The sequence below is a fragment of the Capricornis sumatraensis genome, chromosome 4 (genome assembly GCF_032405125.1).
Source record: "Capricornis sumatraensis isolate serow.1 chromosome 4, serow.2, whole genome shotgun sequence".
NCBI classification, from domain to species: Eukaryota; Metazoa; Chordata; class Mammalia; order Artiodactyla; family Bovidae; genus Capricornis; species Capricornis sumatraensis.
The window spans coordinates 141,304,409-141,322,559 of NC_091072.1; the positions used below are offsets into that span (position 1 = coordinate 141,304,409).

Below are 18,151 nucleotides of genomic sequence, written 5' to 3' on the forward strand. Positions count from 1 at the left end.
TCAATGAAATAACATGAAATAGGAAAAGCTGTTGCTATTGACAACACCAAGGGCTCAAATACAATGTTGAAGAAAAGAGTTCAGACACAAAAGAGTTCAAAAACAAGCGAAACTACTGTATTGATAGGGGTCAGGATAGTGGTTACCTTTAGGATGGGAGATTAGTTGATCGGATGGGATATGAGGCCAAACGTCTAGAGTTTTCTGCGTGATCAGGATGGTAGTTCCATGAGTATATTAAAGTTCTTTGTACATTCATGACTTTTATGCTTTATAGAAATATGTTATATTTGAACTTAAAAAGTTTATGAAAAGAAATATTTTGAGTTAACCATAGGAGTGAATGGCATCCAAGATTATATTAGGTTTTTTTTTGCATTGGTAAAGTTCATATTATCAGTGTTGTAAGATAGAAAATTATGTGTATCTACAGATACAAATAAATAGAGAGAGCTCCATAAATAAATACAGAGAACAGGCTTAAATTCTTTCCTAACTAAATCAAGACATTCCTAGGCTTCTTGAGTTTTTTGTTGTTGTTGCTTTTGTTGCTAGGGATAAATCCATTCTTCCTGTATCCCTGGGTTTTTTTCTCTTCAGAAAAGAATACACTGTTGGAAACTATTCTATATCAGTACCTATAGATAGACATTTTTCTTTTTTAGAGCCCTGTGAAATATAATATGTTTAGCCTATCTATCACTCATTGACATTGAGGTTGTTTCTGACTTTTTATAATCACAAACATGTTTCAATGAACAATATTTCACATAAAATGTACTTGAGCAAGTATATTTATATAGGATAATTTATTGAAAGTAGAAGTTTTGGATCTTACAGTATGTACGTGTGCATGCTCAGTTGCTTCAGTCATGTCTGACTCTTTGCAACCCTGTGGACTGCAGACCGCCAGGCTCCTCTGTCCTTGGATTCTCCAGGCAAGAATACTGGAGTGGGCTGCCATGTCCTCCTCTAGGGGATCTTCCCAATCCAGGGATTGAACCCAAGTCTCTTATGTCTCCTGCATTGGCAGGTGGGTTTTTCACCACTAGTGCTGCCTAAATTATTTTAAACTTTTTGTTTGGAAATAATTTTACACTTAAAAGGTAACAGTTTGCTCTCTCTGCTTTATCACTTGCTGTCTCTCTTTACATACATATGTGATACATTTTTCCATTTGCAGATAACTTGCACACATCTTGGCCCTCTGTCCCCAAGCACGTCCCTGGGTCTCCAAAGAACAAGAACATTCTTTTACCCCCAGTAGAGCTGTCAAGCCCAGTGAACGAGCGTGGACTTCATGCCTCTGTTCAGTCCGTTTCTGTCCCTGTTGTGTCCAATCCAGCAAGATTTCCATAGCGTGATCTCCCTCGTCAAGCCCAGTGAACGAGTGTGGACTTCATGCCTCTGTCCAGTCCGTTTCTGTCCCTATTGTGTCCATCAGTCCGGCAAGATTTCCATAGCGTGGTCTCCCTCGAGTACAGGACGCAGTGGAGCATCAGATGCTGTGTTTACTTGTCACTTATCTTTTTCGTTTCCTTTTATTTGGTATAGTCCTTTGGCCTTTCTTTGTCTTTTTTAAAAAATAACTTTATTGGGATATAATTCACATGCCATAAAATTTTTGTTTCCAAAAACTTGAGATAAATCTCACAACTATAAAATTTATACTTTTAAAGTATACAAATCAGTGTTTTAGTATAGTGACAGAACTGTGTGACTGTCACCACTATCTAACCGTAGAACGTTTTTATCATCCTCAAATAATCCCTTCCCATATTAGCAGTCACTCGCCATCACCCTCCTCCCCACCTTTTGTGCCTGATTCCCTTCTCTTAGCTTAATGTTTTCCAAGTGTATCCATGTTGCTGCTGCTGCTGCTGCTAAGTCGCTTCAGTCGTGTCCGACTCTGTGCGACCCCAGAGACGGCAGTCAGGCTCCCCCATCCCTGGGATTCTCCAGGCAAGAACACTGGAGTAGGTTGCCATTTTCCTTCTCCAGTGCATGAAAGTGAAAAGTGAAAGTGAAGCTGCTCAGTCGTGTCCGACTCTTCGTGACCCCATGGACTGCAGCCTACCAGGCTCCTCCGTCCATGGGATTTTCCAGGCAAGAGTACTGAAAGTAGGGTGCCATCGCCTTCTCCGATCCATGTTGCAGTTGATATCAAATCCATTCCTTTCAATGACCGAGTCATATTCCACTGTATGGATATAGACATATAGACTATATTTTGCATATCCATTCTAGTCCATGGGGTCGCAGAGAGTTAGACGTGATGGAGTGACTAATACACACACACATTCGTCAGCTGAAGCACTGTGGGGCCATTATAAACAACGCTGCCGTGAACATTCTTGTACAGGATTGCGTGTACTCTCATATCTAAATTCTGACCTAGGCTTCATATGTCACCGTAGACTCTCTAGATCTTTCTTGGCCATTGTTTCCTCTAGAGTTTGAGATGGATTATGAGTAGTTTCCGCATCCAAAACCCACCGATAAGGAGGGCTGACTGTATCTGTTGTACAACATCATTTCATTTAAGGGACTTGAGCATCCTAGGATTTTGGTATCCACGGGGACTCCTGGAACCACTCCCTGTGTTTACTGAGGGATGCCTTTAGTCAGAGAAACAATTGCTAGGGGGATGTGGACTGGGCAGTTTTGTTTTTTCAAGTGGCCTATAGACTGAAAAGCCTGAGGACCGTAGGCCTAGACAGCTAACTTCTCTTGTCTGTGACTATTTAGATTGCCCAGCTCCTGAGTGCTTATGGCCTTTCATCTACCTTGCTGGACCTTCCAGTAAAATGGACTAATTTTAATAAATTCCTCTTTTTTATTCTTCCTGCTTACACTTTGTGGATGGACAGAATGCTGCTGGACAGAAGTCAGGTCAGTGTTATCTTGTCAGATAACCATCAGAGTTGTAAAGCGGGTACTTTCCCATTCATTCTTCTCTATGTTTGTATTTGTGTTGGGAAAGGGGACTGTTCGCACCTGGGGTCTGAAGGAAGATGAACCACCTCTTCCCTCCCCGCTTCCCCTCTGCTAGGTCAATACCACAGTGAGAACCAGCAGCCTGTCTGCCTGCTGAAGATGAGTTTGTTTATATTTCCTAGCAGGAAGCAGCCAGTCTCAGGGACCAGCTGAAAAGAGGTTGCCTCCAGAATTCGTAGAAGGGTCTTCTGGCTAGTGACGTCCCTGCTCCCCTGAGACTTCCCGGGGCCACAGGTTGTTCATGAATACAGCTTGTGTAGCATCATCAAAACTGGGGTAGGGGAGCGTCCAGAGTAAATATGTGCTGGTGGGATCCATTGCTGCCTCCTCGCTGACCCCCAGACGTCATCCCTGCAAGTCCTGCCATCTCCTCCTCTTAGAGCACCCCCATCCTGCTGAGCCTGGCAGTTATTAATACCCGTGTACAAATTTTCTTTCTGTGGCATTGCATTTAATTGTGTCCTCCCAAGGTACCTGAGCAAAGAGGCTCACACAGACTGGGTGTTCAAAAACTTGTTCTGTGAATGAGCCCTGGGGAGACCCGCTATAAAAGGAGACAGTCCTAAGCACTTCCTCATCTAGTTTCTTCTATTGTTTGTTAATCAGCTATATCATGAATAAAAACGCTGGACTCTTGGTTGAATGCCACTTTTTTTTAAAGAAACTGCTGGCAAACCTTGAGATGGGTGGGGATATCCTTTATTTACTGTAATATGGATGGTTTGGCTGGAGGCCCAATTCTTGGTGTCCATCATCAGCTTATTTAATGAAGTTTTGCAGGATTGGACTGGAGGGAAGAGTTACAAAAGACTGTCTCCACTTGTAGTGGTGACTTGCCCTTAGTAATGGGAAATTCCTGGGCGGAGATGTTTAACCTGCACTTACTCATTTACAGGTGAACACTGAATTTACCTTGTCTCCTCCCAAACTTTAAAAACCTTTTTTGGATATATCTACATCTGAAAAAACAGGGGAAAAGATTGGAAACTGAGTTGCTTCAGCCATAAGCTGTTTGGTTAAGCCACAGTGGGATTCTGTGTCTCAGCACATCCTCAGGGCCTTCTGTTGGGAGTCATAGTGACGTGTGCTCCTTTATTATTACTGGAATTCAAGACTCTGTGGCACTGACAGCTTGATCTATTACTGATAATATATCCAGAACATCATGCCTCCAGCAGATGTTATAAAACACATACCTCAAGAAGTAGGTCAGATGAATGACAGAACTGTGCACATCACCATGTTTCTCCTTCGTTCTCTTTTAGACTCTGCCTTCCAAATGGTCTGTCTTTTGTGACCCCTAGGAGGAGGTCAAGAATTCACCTTTAAGTGTTTGTGTAGAAAATACTGATGCCTACGCCCTTCTTCCTAGAGGTTCTGATTTATTGGTCTGAGGTACTTCGGGATAATTAAGAGTTGCCCAGGTGGCTTGGAGAAGGAAGTAGCAACCCACTCCAGTATTCCTGCCTGGAGAATCCCATGGACAGAGAAGCCTGGTAGGCTGCAGTCCATGGGGTTGCAAAGAGTCATACACGACTGAGCACACACACACACACACACACACACACACACGACTTCATGTGCAGCCAAGGTTCAGAACTACTGTATTAACCAAAATACTGCTCTCATCGATCCTGTTTTAAGTTGTTAGCTTTTTAGTGAATGTTCCAGTGTACAAATATGGTTCTTCTGCATACTGCTTTCTCACAGTGACTCCATGACGCAGACAGACTTCCGCTTCCAGGGTTCCTCTTTCTTCCCTAGTGGTCTGTGAGGCCTTGTTGCCGCACTGTCTTATTCTCCACTCTGTACACGGCTGTTTGTATGACAGGCTGTCCCTGTGGTGAGACCACTTCTCTTCACAGCCACACACGTCAAGCGTTTAAACGGGGTGTGTTGTTCATCTTTTGAAATCTCTTGTTCCCTTTCTGCTTTCTTTTGGTTGGACCATGAGGCATTCAGGATTTTAGTTCCCCTCCCAGGGATCAAACCCATGTTCCCCTGCGTTGGGAGTGTGGAATCTTAACCACTGGGCCACCAGAGAAGCCTCTGAAGTCTGTTGCTTTCTGTGCCTTTCAGGAGCCCGTTAAAATTTGCAAAATGTTTGGTAAGCTTTGTAGCGTTGTGGAAGGCTCTGTCATAGAAACTCAGGTTTCTGTTCTACCATTGATGAATTGTGTGACTTTGGGCAACATACTTCACATCTTGTAAAAGGGATATTATTAACCTACCGGAAGTCCCACATCAGATTAAATGGAGGTCCTGCTTCATCTGTGAGAGTGGAATGGTCTGGCCGACTGCTTGTTCCTCCTTTATCAGCTGCTACTATTGCCATTATATACACTTCGAACACAGCTTTCACACCTTTATGCCGTCCAGGTGCTGCCGCTAAGTTGCTTCAGTCGTGTCCGACTCTGTGCAACCCCATAGACGGCAGCCCACCAGGCTCCGCCGTCCCTGGGATTCTCCAGGCAAGAACGTTGCAGTGGGTTGACATTTCCTTCTCCAATGCATGAAAGTGAAGTTGCTCAGTCATGTCCGACTCTTCGAGACCCCATGGACTGCAGCCTACCAGGCTCCTCCGTCCATGGGATTCTCCAGGCAAGAGTATTAGAGTGGGTTGCCATTGCCCTCTCCACCATCCAGGTGAGAGAGACTGAAAATCAATTCAGTTCACTCATTCTTGTCCAACTCTTTGTGACCCCATGGGCTGCAGTACACCAGGCTTCCCTGTCCATCACCAACTCCCAGAGTTTGTTCAAACTCATGTCTATCGAGTCGGTGATACCATCCAACCGTCTTATCCTCTGTCGTCCCCTTCTCCTCCTGCCTTCAGTCTTTTCCAGCATCAGGGTCTTTTCCAATGAGTCAGTTCTTTACATCAGGTGGCCAAAGTATTGGAGTTTCAGCTTCAGCATCAGTCCTTCCAATGAATATTCAGGACTGATTTCCTTTAGGATGGACTGGTTGGATCTCCTTTGCAGTCCAAGGAACTCTCAAGAGTCTTCTCCAACACCACAGTTCAAAAGCATCAATTCTTTGGCACTCAGTAGGTCTTGACAACTCATTGAATGTGAACGTTGACTGCACTGTTCTTAGTCCTCTGTGATGCTTACAGGTGTTGATAGAAATTGTGATAGGTTTCTTTAAACTCATTTAGGAATCTGGACAATGGGATAAAACAGTAGAGCTTTATGAACATTATCCTTAGGATATATGCCATGAACTGCATTGTAGAGGAGATGATGAAATTGGATATCTTAAGTCATTGAACTACTTAATGGAGAATCCTGTAGTCTGCTTTAAATTAAAATCACTTGTGGCAAGTCTCCTATATTTGTAATCATTTTGCTTTTAACTTTAGTTTTGAGCATGTGGCCTTTGATGCTGCAGGTCACTTGGAAAAGGAGCTTAGCCCTGTACTAAAACATATATGCTCAGGCTGCTTTGTCTGCGATACATTCGAATGCTGTTTGCCTTGGAACACTGTTGTCATAGAGATAGGTAATTACATTTTGAAAATCTCTTTCACTTTCTCATACTAATAAGTTGCTATTGGATATATCCCATGATTCTGTTAATTACTTTGGTTAATGATGCCTACAAAATAATTTTCACTTAGGTAATATAGAGAATGGATTCCCAGGTGGCTCAGTGGTAAAAATTCAGGATCCCTGGGTCAGGAAGATCCCCTGGAGAAGGAAATGGCAACCCACTCCAGTATTCTTGCCTGGAGAATTCCATGGACAGAGAAGCCTGGTGGGCTACAGTTCATGGGGTCGCAGAGTCAGACACAACTTAGTAACTGAACAACAGCAACAGTCTAAATCATCAGGGCATTTAAGGGCTAATGAAAATGTAAGATCCCAGAGTAATCATCTCTACTCAGGATGACCACGTATGAAACACCACACTGGAAATATTTTACCTCTCTCCTCAAGAATAAAATTATTTTACAGTAGTAAATAATCAAAAGATTTTAAAGGTTGACCAGACACCCGAGTACACGGATGACTACCTCAAAGCAGTCTTGAGCACTTAGGTTTACTCATTATAACAGCAACACACACAGGGCCTTGGCAGATGCTCCCCAAAAAAGAAAATGAATTAATGATAATGGGTAAACTTTAGAAAGGAAGCGGCTTCGTTTTAATCAGGAAGAGAGAAAGGAAGGTGACTGTGAAGAAGAGAGGGAGAGAGGGAAACGTCAAGGCTCCTGAGAACATATAAGGGCACAGACTATGCTGTTGGTGACGATGTAAGAGTCAAATGATAGGGAAGAGCTAGAAGGAGGAAAGGACGAAGTGGAGAAAGGAACTGTGGGGTGAGGATAGGCTCAGTCTGACTCCTGTCTGGGGAGCATCTGCGCTGCTCTGCGGTCTCCTTCTGGGCTGTGATTCTTCAGCCCAGATCCTAGTCCCGTCACCCGCTTTGTCCTGCAGCGCAGGAGACACGAGCTCAATCCCTGGGTCGGGAAGATCCCCTAGAGGAGGAAATGACAACCCACTCCAGTATTCTTGCTTGGGAAAACCAGTGCACAGAGGAGTCTGGCAGGCTACAGTCCGTGGGGTCGCAAAGAGTTGGACTTGACTAAGGAACTGAGAACAAGCAGCTTCCTGATACTGCAGCTCCCCTGGCCTCAGGAGGGGAAGCAAGAAGACAGATTCAATGACTCAGATTAGCCCAGGAGCCTGGCGGGATGCTGGTGCCCCTTCCCCGGCCTCCTTCTCTCTCATTCTTCCTTACCTGGTAGCCTAACGGCCCCAGAGGGGAATCCTGCAAACTCAGAGGCTGGCAGAGAAGCGGGAGTCATTGTCTCGGAACCAACCTTGGAAATCCCCCACCACAGAGGAAATTCTCTGCTCACCATGCTGTTTGTGGAGCCATTGTCCAGGGCTTACCCGTTGTTAACTTCTGTGTTGTGGGACGTAAAGTAGCTCCTCAACGACTGCTTAGGGATCACATCAACCCTAATGCCGTGTCCTTGTCAGGGCCGCTTACTTAAGGCCTGAGATGCACTGATGGTGACCTCATCATTCTGTTGCTCAGTCGAGTCTGACTCTTTGCCACCCCACGGACTATAGCCCACCAGGCTCCTATGTCCATGGAATTTTCCAGGCAAGAATACTGGAGCAGGTTGCCATTCTCTTCTCCAGGGGATCTTCCTGACCCAGGGATTGAACCCATATCTCCTGCTTTGGCAGGTGGATTTTTTTCACTGAGCCACTTGGGAATCCTCGATCTTATCATGTTCTTAGTGAAATAATCCTTCAGTGTTACATGATCACAGGTGAGGAAACAATAGGCTGGAAGATCTCTCTCCCTCTCTTTTTTTGGAGGATATATCTCTTGTTATGACATTTTTGCATCTATGTAAAGGAGCTGAAATTAGGAACAAAGTCGTCTCCTGAGTTCTGGTCCACAGGTTATTTTTTTTCTTAATAAAAAAATATCTGCACCCTAAAGCCCACTTGCTTCTGAGCTTCTAGGGTTAGTTTTGGCATCCAGGGGAAAAGAAACTGAGCTGGCCTAGAATGGAGATGGTTGGCATGGAGAGACAGACAGGAGCCTGTGATGGAGGGTCTTGTGATTGTCCAGCTTTGCAACTCCGGTTTTCACTGTCAGTGGAGCTGAGCCGGGGGCCGGCAGCTCCCCCCGGCCTGGCCAGTGTCCCGTTTTTGAGGCCCCAGGGTTATTTTTAGCTTTGGGGCCTTAGAAGCAGGTGTGGTCCAGGCTTGAAGGCCGCGTCTGGAATCTGTTCAAGTCTTGTGCACGTCTGTTTTGGAGCTGAGGACAGTGATGGGGCCGCTCAGAGACTTTTTAGAAGAATTTGTGCTTTTCCACCGAGAGGAGTAAAAGTCACATTGTGTTTCATTTGTGATGCTTTAGGTAGATTTGTTTTGGAAACTTTATAAATTAAAATACAGGTTAAGAGTGTTAGGAAATATATTAATTTTAAAGAGAAAGCTAGCTATGAATCCTTTGTATACAGAAAAAACCTTCTGTATTGAAAGAGTCACACCACAGCTGACTTTTTTTTTTTTTTTTAATATTGTTGGTCTTTTGAAAAACTCTTTGTATTGGAGTATAGCTGATTATACTCCAATAATATTTATGCATTATGTTACAACAATGTTGTGATGGTTTTGGGTGGACAGCAAAGGGATTCAGCCATAGATATGTTGCTTTTGTTCAGTTGTAAAGTCATGTCTGACTCTTTGTGACCCCATGGATTGCAGCATGGCAGCCTCCTCTGTCCTTCACTGTCTCTCAGGGTTTGCTCAAATTCATGTTCATTGAGTTGGTGATGCCATCCAACCATCTCATCCTCTGTTGCCCCCTTCTCCTCTTGCCCTCAGTCTTTCCTAGCATCAGGGTCTTTTCCAGTGAGCCAGCTCTTTGCATCAGGTGGCCAAAGTATTGGCGCTTTAGCATCAGTCCTTCTAATTGAATATGCAGGGTTGATTTCCCTTAAGGATTGACTGGTTTGATTTCTTTGCCGTCCAGGGGACTCTCAAGAGTCTTCTTCATCACCACAGTTCAAAAGCACAGCCATACATATTTGTGTATCCATTCTCCCCGAGACTTCCCTCCCATCCACGCTGCCTCATAATGTTGAGCAGAGTTCTGTGCTCTACAGCAGGACCTTGTTCGTCATCCATTTTAAATATATCAGCTGACCTCTTTTAAAAGTCCAGTTTTATAGTCACAAGTGTGTGATTTAAAATTTAATTTTATTCACCCCCCACCATTATTAAATAATCCTTTGTAAGTCCTTTTGTGAAGTAGAGTTTCAGCTTTTTACCTTGAGGGTAAACCTCAGTTTTCCTGTATCGTTTATTCATCTTCTGTTTCTCCCAGACCGCCGGTTTTCTTGACAGCGCTGTTAAGGAGGACTAGAGCCACTGAGGACCCAGGTCTGCATGGATGTCATGCCTTTTTTCTAATTTTTTCTCATGCATTTTCCAGAAAGAAAAAATGGGAAAGAAAAGAATGTAATACATATTACATTTACTTCACCCAAGCAAAACTATTATGATGTTTTTAATATATGTGTTTGCATGTTATGGATATATGCACCCTGCATATATATGGGTGTTTGAGGTTCTGCTTTATCTACTGTTCTGTACTTTGATTTTACTCTCTTTCCGTATCATGATCTTCTCTCATTGTTGGTTGTTTACTTTGATCATAATGGTGGTAGTTTAGTCACTAAGCCATGCCCGACTCTTGTGACGCTATGGACTGTAGCCCACTAGGCTCCTCTGTCCATGTTATTCCCCAGGCAAGAATACTGCAGTGGGTTGCCGTTTCCTTCCCCAGGCATCATCCCAGTCCAGGAATTGAACATGGGTCTCCTGCTTCACAGATAGATTCTTTACCGACTGAGCGACGAGGGCTTTTTGTCAGGAAAACACACCTTTTATGTAGTGGAATTTTGTTGTTAAGGGGAGGGTGAGCTAACTGGTGCACGAATAAAGATGATAAGTTTGTATTAGTATGACCAACCCCGTGCCTACAGAAGTCTGGCTTACAAAGGCCTTGTGTGCATATTTGATACACCTCTGACAAGGAGAGCTCCTTGAAAACATTTTTCTTTATTTTAATGTGAAGCTCCTTTAAATGATTTCCTTGTTGTATGTGAAGTTGTTCAGTCGTGTCCGACTCTTTGCGACCCCATGGACTGTAGCCGACCACACTCCTCCATCCATGGGATTTTCCAGGCAAGAGTGCTGGAGTGGGTTGCCATTTCCTTCTCCAGAGGATCTTCCTGACCCAGGGATTGAACCTGGGTCTCCCTGCACTGTAGGCAGACGCTTTACTGTCTGAGCCACCAGGGAAGTCCTTGTTGTATAGCTGTATTCAAACACGCATCTTGTTTAACGTGTCTTTGATGTTTTTACTACATTCTGTGCTATAAAGCCAAGATTCTTTTACTAAATACTACATATCTTTGGAGCTGGAGAATTGTATTAAATTAGCATTAAGAGTCGGAGAAGGCCATGGCACCCCACCCCAGTACTCTTGCCTGGAAAATCCCATGGACGGAGGAGGCTGATGGGCTGCAGTCCATGGAGTCGCTAGGAGTTGGACACCACTGAGCGACTTCACTTTCACTTTTCACTTTCATGCATCGGAGAAGAAAATGGCAACCCACTCCAGTGTTCTTGCCTAGAGAATCCCAGGGACAGGGGAGCCTGTTGGGCTGCCATCTATGGGGTGGCACAGAGTTGGACACGACTGAAGCGACTTAGCAGCAGCAGCAGCAGCATTAAGAGTAATCTTTCTTGTTTAGTTTAGTCCCTCAGTTGTGTCCGACTCTTTGTGACCCCATGGACTGCAGTATGCCAGGCTTCCCTGTCCATCACCAACTCCCGGAGCTTGCTCAAACTCATGTTCATAGAGTCGGTGGTGCCAGCCAACCATCTCATCCTCTGTCCTCCCCTTCTCCTCCCGCCTTCAATCTTTCCCAGCATCAGAGTCTTTTCCAATGAGTCAGTTCTTCACATTGCATGGCCAAAGTATTGGAGTTTCAGCTTCAGCATCAGTCCTTCCATTGAACACCCAGGACTGATCTCCTTTAGGATGGACTGGTTGGATCTCCTTGCAGTCCAAGGGACTCTCAAGAGTCTTCTCCAACACCACAGTTCAAAAGCATCAATTCTTTGGCACTCAGCTTTCTTTATAGTCCAACTCTCACATCCATACATGACTACTAGAAAAACCATAGCTTTGACTAGATGGACCTACGGCAAAGTAATGTCTCTGCTTTTTAATATGCTGTCTAAGTTGGTCATAACTTTTCTTCCAAGGAGCAAGCATCTTTTAATTTCATGGCTGCAGTCACCATCTGCAGTGATTTTGGAGCCCAAGAAAAGAAAGTCTGTCACTGTTTCCATTGTTTCCCCATCTGTTTGCCATGAGGTGATGGGACTGGATGCCATGATCTTTCTTATTACAGTGTTTCTTTTCATTTCTTTGCCAGATAATGCACTAGTATAGGAACCACAGCTTCTTCCTTTGTAGTTTTAAAGAAGGAACTATACTAAACTTCTTGTATATAAACTTTATGTATATATATATCTTATATACATGTGTCTTTTATATATATATATGGGTCTTATATATCCGTGTATGTATATATATCTTCTTGTGTGTGTGTATATATATATATATATATCTTTTTTTAATGCTTAAGTTAGAAGTTCAAGTGGCTAAAAGTGCTTCATTTCTAAAAGATATAACATAGTTCTGAAGAAAGACTGAACACCTGCCACATCTTTTCCTGGCGTTTACCCCATTCAGCATTACTCTGGTCAACATACATGCATTGGCCTCAAGCCCTAACATAGAGAACTAGTCTCCCAGGCATCCATGTAGCCGTCACTCACTCCCTCATGGTCTTTACTCAACCATCAGAGCAAGGCCTTCTCTGACTACTCTGTTTAAACTTTAACCGCACCCGCTTCCTTCCCTACTTAATTTTTTCTCCATAGCATTGATCACCATCTTTCATATGATGTTTTGTTGTTGTTTATTATGCATTTCTCATAATTAAATTAGAAGCTCCAGGAGGATAAGAGTTTTTGCTTCATTCATTTTTGCTGCATTTCCACACCAAGCCTGGCACCTATTAGGTACCCAGTAACCATTTGTGAATTGACTGAATGAGTTGCAGTGGGCTGGACAGATGCTCAGGAAAACCGAGATGTACGAATTACTCCCCATCTTATGTTCTGAGTCTCCTTTCCTGGCTGCAGCCCACCTTTATTGCAAATATCCTTCCAAAACGAGTTCTCCTTAGCTCTCAGATTAAATCAACCTCTGGGGGCTTCCCTGGTGGCTCAGTGGTAAAGAATCTGCCTGCTAATGCAAAGGACATGGGTTCTATCCCTGGTCCAGGAGGATCCCATACACCTCAGGGCAGCTAAGCCCATGTGCCACAACTATTGAGCCTGTGTTCTAGAGCCCAGGAGCTGCAACTGCTGAGTCCTGAAACTCACCGCAACTAGAGAGAAGTCCCCCACTCACCGCAACTAGAGAGAAGCCCGAGAGCAGCAATGAAGACCCAGCACAGCCAAAAATAAATAAACAATAAAGCAGCCTCAGGCCACATTTCTCTTGCTCAGCCAGTGTATCCAAGCATCCTTCATTCTCACTCCCTCAGGACCATCACTTCCAGTGGGGGACAGTCCTCGTTTTCAGGCAGGGCCCTGGGAGGAAGCATTAAATGCAGAAGGTGAATGCGGGAGCCCTGTGGCAGGAGTGTGTCTGGAACGGATACCTAGTGTGGCCGCAGGAGAGAGGAGGGGAGCTCAGGTGGTCAGGGAGGCGGGAAGCTAGTGGAACAGGTGACCGTGAACAGGAGGCTTCCATTGAGCCAGTGCCAGGAGTACAGTGGTCTTCATCAGTAGGACCTGGGTGAAGGCTTGTCACAGATCTGGACTCTGCCTGTGGGGGCCCGCATCTGAAGCAGAGGCCTTGGATTTAGTCTTGGCAGGATGGCTACTCTTCCAGCCTTTATCTGTGGATCCTTGTTGTTCAGTCGCTCAGTCATGTCCAACTTTCTGCGACCTCATGGACTGCAGCCCACCAGGCGTCTCTGTCCTCCCCTGTCTCCCAAGGTTTGCTCAAACTCATGTCCATTGAGTCGGTGATGCCTGTAAACATCCTTGAGATGCGTATAAACAGCTTGAGCCTCTCCAAGCATGGGTTCTTCCTTCTGTGCTGGGAGTTGCTGCAAGGTGGTTGGATTTTACAGTGCTGACAAGTGTGGTCTCCATGACTAGTTCTGTCTAGACAGTGATTCAGGCGACCTTTAACCCGTTACAGCCACCGCTAGTCAGGTTGCGACCTCTGCTTTGGGGTAAGAAAATACAGTCAAGGCAGGAATAGGTGACTGAAAGACACGTTAAGCTCATACTGCCTTCTTGGTTTTGCTGAGCACAGTTTTTTGGTTTATTTTTGTTTCTCTGTTGAATATAATTTACTAATTACTAGACCTCAGAATTTCTATCAGGGTTAACCCACAGCACATGAGGCAGAGTAGCTTTAACCAATATAGAGCTAAGATGGCTGGAGTCCAGGACGGTCTTGCTTCCAGACATCATGGGCTGTTTTTTCCCCTTTTGAGTTTTTTGACTTTTTTTTTTTTTTTAATGAGGGGTGGGATGGCATGGGAGGTGGGAAGGAGGCTTAAGAGGGATGGGACATATGTATACCTATGGCTAATTAATGTTGTTTTGTGGCAGAAACCAACAATATTGTAAAGCAATTATCCTCCAATTAAAAATAAATAAATTTAAAAGAAAGGTCTATGTGAGGACTTTCCTGGCAGTTTGTTGGCTAAGACTCCTAGCTTCCAACACAGGGGGCCCAGGTTCAATCCCTGCTTAGGGAACTAGATCCCACGTGCTGCAAGAACCCACATGCCACAACGAAGACCCAGTGCAGCGAAATAAATAAATAAATAAATTTTTTTTAAAAAAGAGGAAGGTGAAATTCTTAAAAAATTCTGTTTGTAAATCGCTGCTGAAAGTCTATTTGGTGTATCTTGTTGCCTATTTCTTTAGTTTTGTTGGAGGAAAAAAAATTAAGAGCAGTTTGTAGTTTAATAACAGTAAACTTCTCACCTGATTTTATCCTTTCCATAATTTCTCTTAGAATCTGAACTTGAGCACAAGTCCACCGAGCAAGACTCAGTCTGGGGTTTGCTAAATACACTTGGGCTGCTGTGTTCCATCTGAAAATTTTTATTCCTGTTGACGTCTTGAAGAGATTTAGGATAAGATGAGCTTTTTGGTGTTGCAACAATCAAATACTGTTATCATCTTTTATTCATTTTTTAAAGAGGTTTTCCTTCTTAATGATGTATTTTTCTTTTATTATTTGGCTGCATCTGCTCTTAGTTGGGCACGCGGGATCTTTGACCTTCGTGTGGGATCTTTTAGCTGTGGTATGTGGGATCCAGTTCCCTGACCAGGGATGAAATGAGCCCCCTGCATTGGGAGCACAGAGTCTTAGCCACCGGACCACCAGGGAAGTCCCGTGTGTATCTTTTAAATCCTTAGTCGCTTAGTGCTCAGTTGCTCAGTCGTGGCCAACTCTTTGCGACCCTTTGGACTGAAGCCTGCCAGGCTCCTCTGTCCATGCAGTTTCCCAGGCAAGAATACTGGAGTGGGTTGCCATTTCCTTCTTCAGGGGATCTTCCTGACCCAGGGATCGAACTAGTGTCTCCAGTGTCTCCTTTATTGCAGGCAGATTCTTTACCTGCTGAGCTATCAGGGAAGCCCTTTTAAGTCCTAATTGACGCCAAAGATTTTGAGACCAAACCAGTTACAAATGTGTTCCTGATCTCAGAGTGTTGACATTTTTCAGAAAGAGCAGCAAACGCAGTATTGTTGGTTTCTGCCATACATCAACATGAATTAGCCGTAGGTATACATATGTCCCCTCCCTCCTGAATGTCCCTCCCATCTCCCACCCCATCCCACCCCTCATGAAAATTTTGAACTTAGAGTTGTAGCACAGGGTAAAGACTTCCCCAGAATTCTGTAGCTACAAGTAAATGAGGTTCAAGGCTACTGTTACCCCTCCCTCCACACCCCCTTGGCAGCCTCAGCCTCTTCTTAGTCACCTGGGATCACAGAAAATCAGACGTGCCCATAAAGGTGCCGTCAGAGAGCTCTAATTGGCTGCAGTACGACGTGAAAGGTGTAACTTATCCTCAGTTCACCTTCATTCTTTGTTTCCGTTACGTCCTCATGTCAGGGCTACTTTGCTCAGACCTCTTCCTGGTAAGGAAAAGGGTCTTTTTCTGTCTTGGACTGCAGACTGTGGTCATTGTGTCTGGAGTGACTGTTTTCTTCCTGGTGGACCAGTTGGCCGCAAGCTGCCTTCAGCTTCAGTGATTTGGGCTTTTGGCTGAAGGGAAACAAACACAAGAGCTTTCTAACTCTGTTTTCACATTTTTGCCATCTTCTCTCTCCTTTGTGCCTGGATCTGCTAACCCAGATACTGCTTTGTCCCGAGTGACTTGCACCATTGAGAGGAGCCAGTCCGGCTCTGAGGCTCGGACCATTGTCCGTCTGCTCACTTTCTCGGGTTTCCACCTCCTGTACTGCCCGGGCTCCCGCGTGGACCAGGCGCGTCACTCCGTCTCAGTGCAGCTTCGCTGCAGGAGCGGATTCTTAGGAAAATGGGGTAACCCGGGAGTAGGAGCCCTGGGTGGGGCAGGAGTCAGGCCGTCTGAGCAGAGGTCCTGCCATGGCTGTGAACTGTGTCCCCGGCCAGGCAGGACGCGATTCAGAAACTCCCTGGGTAGGTGCTTTGCAAACAGAAGTTGGTTGGTCAGTGAGGACAAATGCTCTGCTCTGATTTCTTCGCTTGTAGTAGAGATGACTTTTGTGCTTGACTGCCATTTAGGCTGTACTAAAAGCAATGCATTCCTGTAATGAAGAAGAGAAACGGAGAAACCATGTATTACATGGAGGTGATTTGTAAGATGTGAGGGTGGACGAGGTGGTTCCTCAGGTGCCTTCTGACTCCATGTGTGTCTGGCTCTTGTGAGAAGGGGCACAGCCTGGCTGAAGCTGGACGAGAGGAGCATGGAGTTTCTCTGTCTTTATCTGCTGAGGGATGTCTTTCACATTCCAGCTGCAAGGCACCTGTGTTCACCATTGGCATCTTTGCAGCACTCTCCTTCCTTCCTCTCTGTGGTGACGGGTTGCTTTCTGACTTAATCACTTGAGATTACTGAGATAATTTCATCCTCAAAACAAACTCTGTGGGGTGACAGAGCCAATGTTATATATCTGTATTTTGTATATGAGGAGAATGTGGTTGAGAGGTTAATATGATTTGTCCGAAGTTAAGGGCAAGACCTCTCCTCTGTCCATCCCACCTCTTCCTGCTTCTCCAGGCTTCAGTTCCTATTGGGTTGGCTAAAAAGTTTGTCGATCTTTTTGAGATCTTATGGAAAAACCCAAATGATCCTCTGGCCAGCCTAATAATTTGTAAGTCTGAGATTGGGAAACAGGACTCAGTGATGATTGAGAGGTTCTCAGTGCTCTCAGGACCCTTCGTCATGTCCTACTCTCTGCAACCACATGGACTGTAGCCTGCCAGGCTCCTTGTCCATGGGATTCTGCAGGCAAGAACACTGGGGTGGGTTACCATTTCCTCTTCCAGGGGATCTTCACGACCCAGGGATTGAACCCATGTCTGTTAAGTCTCCGGCATGGGCAGGTGGATTCTTTACCACAAGCCCCACCTGGGAAGCCCCGAGGGGTTCTACTATCAGTTAATCAAATATGAATTATTCAGTATCTTAAGTCATTTTTGGAACAGAATTTTACTTACTTTTAACAGTGTTAATTGAATATCTTATGTGCACAGCACTGTGGAGGTGAGAAATATAATACAAACACCTGCTGTCAGATAGTTTATCCTCTAGAAGTTGAATGCCAACAGTGGATGTCTCGTTTAACGTAGCAGAGCATTTCCTATAAGCAGAGATGGACTGGGGAGATAGGAACATGAGGATAGTGAAGGTCAGGGTGAGGTCTAAGCGGTGGGCACAAAACTCCAATTAGTGTTAGTAGGAGAAGGTCTGTCTTAGGAATTTAGGAAGAGTAGGGAGGCAGTCAGGAGAAGGCAATGGCAACCCTCTCCAGTATTCTTGCCTGGAGAGTCCCATGGATGGAGGAGCCTGGTGGGCTGCAGTCCATGGGGTCGCTAGGAGTCGGACACGACTGAGCGACTTCACTTTCACTTTTCACTTTCATGCATCGGAGAAGGAAATGGCGACCCACTCCAGTGTTCTTGCCTGGAGAACCCCAGGGATGGGGGAGCCTGGTGTGCTGCCATCTGTGGGGTTGCAGAGTCGGACACGACTGAAGTGACTTAGCAGCAGCAGCAGAGACAGTCAGGGACAGGGAAGCCTGGCGTGCTGCAGTCCACGGGTTCACAAAGAGCTGGACACGACTGAGTGACTGAACAACAAAAGGATAGGAAGTGTCAGGGCCACTGTTCAGAACTCTGTCTGCCTGGGTTGTTAGGTTTAGAGTCCACAGTGAAGCTGTGAGGTTTCCTGAGGCTGGGAGTCCATGAGATTCGTAAAAACAAGGTACAAGAAAAGGAGAACTGTGAGGTG

At 45.0% G+C, this 18,151-nt stretch overlaps 1 protein-coding gene across 1 annotated transcript in view; it reads left to right on the forward strand.

The window, feature by feature from the left end:
- The window catches only part of DUSP16 (dual specificity phosphatase 16), a 90,116-nt gene that overhangs the window by 21,215 nt on the left and 50,750 nt on the right, over positions 1-18,151 (forward strand). The window lies entirely within an intron of this gene.